We start from the raw sequence: 5,000 nt of genomic DNA on the forward strand, positions 1-5,000 counted from the left end.
GGCCCCAAATTTTGTGGACGTGATCCTTCTATTTTTGTTGGCATGCACAAAAAAATTCAGCTAAAAACTCGAACCGGAGAAGATTTCGTGACCGTTTGAAAAAAGTGTCCCCATTTCAGACACTTTAACGGCTACTGGCAGCAAACCTGTAAAATCTCAAACGCTCTTTAAGGGGGTGTGAGTTCTCAGAGGTTTGATGAGGGATAGGGGGCCAACACAAGGGCCAAGTACCAGCACCCATCGCACGTCATGTGCGCACACCCCCCCGGCCCCCCTCCCAATCGCCGGAACCCCAATGCCGCCGGTCAGGTTCTCCGGCGGTACTCCGGCGATGCTCCGGCGATGCTGTCCCGAGTGAAAAAAATGCGGCACCAGCACATGCTGGAGCCAAGCATGGGCACCGTGGCTCAAAATCGAACTTCGGCCAAGGCCTCGACCATCAATGGCACATGATGACGCATGGTGATGGCACATGCATCGACCATCATCGGCATAGGCTGCCCTTCGGTACGGGCACTTGCCTCGACCGCCATCGGCACAAGCTGGGCCCTGGTGTGGGTTGTTGCCTCGATCACCAGCGGCACATGCTGAGCCTTGGTGCGGGCGGTTGCCTCGAGCACCATCGGCAGACCCTGGGCCCTGGTGCGGCCGGTTGCCCCGATAACCATCGGCACACGCTGCGCCCTCGAGCGGCCGGTTGCCTCGATCACCATCGGCAAAAGCTGGGCCCTGGTGCGGGCGCTTGCCTCGACCACCATCGGCACACGCTGGGCACTGCCATCGGCACACGCTGGGCCCTGGTGCGGGCGCTTGCCTCGATCACCATCGGCACACGCTGGGCCCTGGTACGGGCGCTTGCCTCGACCACCATCGGCACACGCTCGGCCCTGGTGCGGTCGGTTGCCTCGAGCACCATCGGCACACGCTGGGCCCTGGTGCGGGCGCTTGCCTCGACCACCATCGGCACACGCTGGGCCCTGGTGCGGGCGCTTGCCTCGACCACCATCGGCACACGCTGGGCCCTGGTGCGGCAGGTTGCCTCGAGCACCATCGGCACACGCTGGGCCCTGGTGCGGTCGGTTGCCTCGACCACCATCGGCACACGCTGGGCCCTGGTGCGGGCGCTTGCCTCGACCACCATCGGCACACGCTCCGCCCTGGTGCGGCAGGTTGCCTCGAGCACCATCGGCACACGCTGGGCCCTGGTGCGGGCGGTTGCCTCGACCACCATCGGCACACGCTGGGCCCTGGTGCGGCAGCTTGCCTCGAGCACCATCGGCACACGCTCGGCCCTGGTGCGGTCGGTTGCCTCGACCACCATCGGCACACGCTGGGCCCTGGTGCGGCAGGTTGCCTCGACCACCATCGGCAGCCTCGACCACCATCGGCACACGCTGGGCCCTGGTGCGGGCGGTTGCCTCGACCACCATCGGCACACGCTCCGCCCTGGTGCGGTCGGTTGCCTCGAGCACCATCGGCACACGCTGGGCCCTGGTGCGGCAGGTTGCCTCGACCACCATCGGCACACGCTGGGCCCGGGTGCGGGCGGTTGCCTCGACCACCATCGGCACACGCTGGGCCCCGGTGCGGGCGGTTGCCTCGACCACCATCGGCACACGCTGGGCCCCGGTGCGGGCGCTTGCCTCGACCACCATCGGCACACGCTGGGCCCTGGTGCGGCAGGTTGCCTCGACCACCATCGGCACACGCTGGGCCCTGGTGCGGGCGCTTGCCTCGAGCACCATCGGCACACGCTCGGCCCTGGTGCGGTCGGTTGCCTCGAGCACCATCGGCACACGCTGGGCCCTGGTGCGGCAGGTTGCCTCGACCACCATCGGCACACGCTGGGCCCTGGTGCGGGCGCTTGCCTCGACCACCATCGGCACACGCTCGGCCCTGGTGCGGTCGGTTGCCTCGAGCACCATCGGCACACGCTGGGCCCTGGTGCGGCAGGTTGCCTCGACCACCATCGGCACACGCTGGGCCCTGGTGCGGGCGGTTGCCTCGACCACCATCGGCACACGCTGGGCCCTGGTGCGGGCGCTTGCCTCGAGCACCATCCGCACACGCTGGGCCCTGGTGCGGCAGGTTGCCTCGAGCACCATCGGCACACGCTGGGCCCTGGTGCGGGAGCTTGCCTCGAGCGCCATCGGCACACGCTGGGCCCTGGTGCGGCAGGTTGCCTCGAGCACCATCGGCACACGCTGGGCCCTGGTGCGGTCGGTTGCCTCGAGCGCCATCGGCACACGCTGGGCGCTGGTGCGGGCGCTTGCCTCGACCAGCATCGGCACACGCTGGGCCCTGGTGCGGCAGGTTGCCTCGATCACCATCGGCACACGCTGGGCCCTGGTGCGACAGGTTGCCTCGAGCACCATTGGCACACTATCGGCCCTGGTGCGGGCGGTTGCCTCGACCACCGTCGGCACACGCTGGGCCCTGGTGCGGGCGCTTGCCTCGAGCACCATCGGCACACGCTGGGCCCTGGTGCGGGCGGTTGCCTCGAGCACCATCGGCACACGCTGGGCCCTGGTGGGTTTAGGCACATCTTCAAATTTCTGCCGTGCCAATGCCATTTTTATGGCTTGTAAATTCATACAATGGTCCCCTAAGCCTTCACGTGAAGTTTCGTTGGAAGATGACTCGTTTTCTATTTTTCATGATTTTCGAAACTTTTTGCGGTTCGGGATTTTTTAAAATTTTTTTATAAGGATTTTTGGCCCCAAATTTTGTAGGCATGATCCTTCTATTTTTGTTGGCATGCACAAAAAAATTCAGCTAAAAACTCGAAGTAGAGAAGATTTTGTGACCGTTTGAAAAAAGTGTCCCCATTTCAGACACTTTAACGGCTACTGGTAGCAAACCTGTAAAATCTCAAATGCTCTTTAAGGGGGTGTGAATTCTCAGAGGTTTGATGAGGGATAGGGGGCCAACACAAGGCCAAGTACCAGCACCCATCGCACATCATGTGCGCACACCCCCCCGGCCCCCCTCCCAATCGCCGGAACCCCAATGCCGCCGGTCAGGTTCTCCGGCGGTACTCCGGCGATGCTCCGGCGATGCTGTCCCGAGTGAAAAAAATGCGGCACCAGCACATGCTGGAGCCAAGCATGGGCACCGTGGCTCAAAATCGAACTTCGGCCAAGGCCTCGACCATCAATGGCACATGATGGCGCATGGTGATGGCACATGCATCGACCATCATCGGCATAGGCTGCCCTTCGGTACGGGCACTTGCCTCGACCGCCATCGGCACAAGCTGGGCCCTGGTGTGGGTTGTTGCCTCGATCACAATCGGCACATGCTGAGCCTTGGTGCGGGCGGTTGCCTCGAGCACCATCGGCAGACCCTGGGCCCTGGTGCGGCCGGTTGCCCCGATAACCATCGGCACACGCTGGGCCCTGGGGCGGGCGCTTGCCCCCAGCACCATCGGCACACGCTGGGCCCTGGGGCGGGCGCTTGCCCCCAGCACCATCGGCACACGCTGGGCCCTGGGGCGGGCGCTTGCCCCCAGCACCATCGGCACACGCTGGGCCCTGGTGCGGGCGGTTCCCTCGACCACCATCGGCACACGTTGGGCCCTGGTCCGGGCGGTTACCCCCAGCACCATCGGCACACGCTGGGCCCTGGTGCGGGCGCTTGCCCCCAGCACCATCGGCACACGCTGGGCCCTGGTGCGGGCGGTTGCCCCCAGCACCATCGGCACACGCAGGGCCCTGGTGCGGGCGGTTGCCCCGAACACCATCGGCACAAGCCGGCCCTTGGTGCGGGCTCCTGGCTCGACCACCATCGGCACACGCTGGGCCCTGGTGCGGGCGGTTGCCTCGAACACCATCGGCACACGCCGGCCCTTGGTGCGGGCGGTTGCCTCGACCACCATCGGCACACGCTCGGCCTTGGTGAGGGCGCTTGCCTCGACCACCATCGGCACACGCTGGGCCCTGGTGCGGGCGCTTGCCTCGACCACCATCGGCACACGCTCGGCCTTGGTGCGGGCGCTTGCCTCGACCACCATCGGCACACGCTGGGCCCTGGTGCGGGCGGTTGCCTCGACCACCACCGGCACACGCTCGGCCTTGGTGAGGGCGCTTGCCTCGACCACCATCGGCACACGCTGGGCCCTGGTGCGGGCGCTTGCCTCGACCACCATCGGCACACGCTCGGCCTTGGTGCGGGCGGTTGCCTCGACCACCATCGGCACACGCTGGGCCCTGGTGCTGGCGGTTGCCTCGACCACCATCGGCACACGCTGGGCCCTGGTGCGGGCGGTTGCCTCGAACACCATCGGCACAAGCCGGCCCTTGGTGCGGGCGGTTGCCTCGAGCACCATCGGCACACGCTGGGCCCTGGTGCGGGCGGTTGCCTCGACCACCATCGGCACACGCTGGGCCCTGGTGCGGACGGTTGCCTCGAGCACCATGGGCACACGCTGGCCCTTGGTGCGGGCTCTTGCCTCGACCACCATCAGCAGAAGATGGCCCCTACGTCGAACACCATCGATACATGCCGGGCCTTGGTGTGGGCACATGCCTCGAGCTGGTGCGGGCGGTTGCCTCGACCACCATCGGCTCACGTTGGCCCTTGTTGCGGGCACATGCCTCGACCACCATCGGCACCTGCGCACCCTCGGTGTGGGATTTGCTTGTTTGGAAAAAGTGTCCCCGTTTCAGACATTTTAACGTCTACTGGTAGCATATCTGTAAAATCTCTAATGCTCTTTAGGGGGTGGTGGTCCGGCACCCCCTCTCCCCCCCCCACGGGGGGAGTAGGTGTGCGCGATGGGCCTCCCATTGCGTGCACCCCGGCCAACGTCCCTCGAACGAAATACAGGGCGTGCATGCCTTCCGGCGATTTTTGTCCGGCGACTGGTTGCTCCGGTGACCGGCAGGCGCCCATGGCCTCGATCGGTTGGCTTGCATGCAAAAAAAGGGAGCCGAGCTCCAGCCCGTGCACGCGGCGGATGCTGCCCTAGACCCCAGACCAAGTCCCTGAATCGGGCAACG

Source organism: Durio zibethinus, unplaced genomic scaffold (assembly GCF_047325235.1).
Source record: "Durio zibethinus cultivar Kanyao isolate XHJ-2024 unplaced genomic scaffold, ASM4732523v1 HiC_scaffold_32, whole genome shotgun sequence".
In the NCBI taxonomy this organism is placed as follows: Eukaryota; Viridiplantae; Streptophyta; class Magnoliopsida; order Malvales; family Malvaceae; genus Durio; species Durio zibethinus.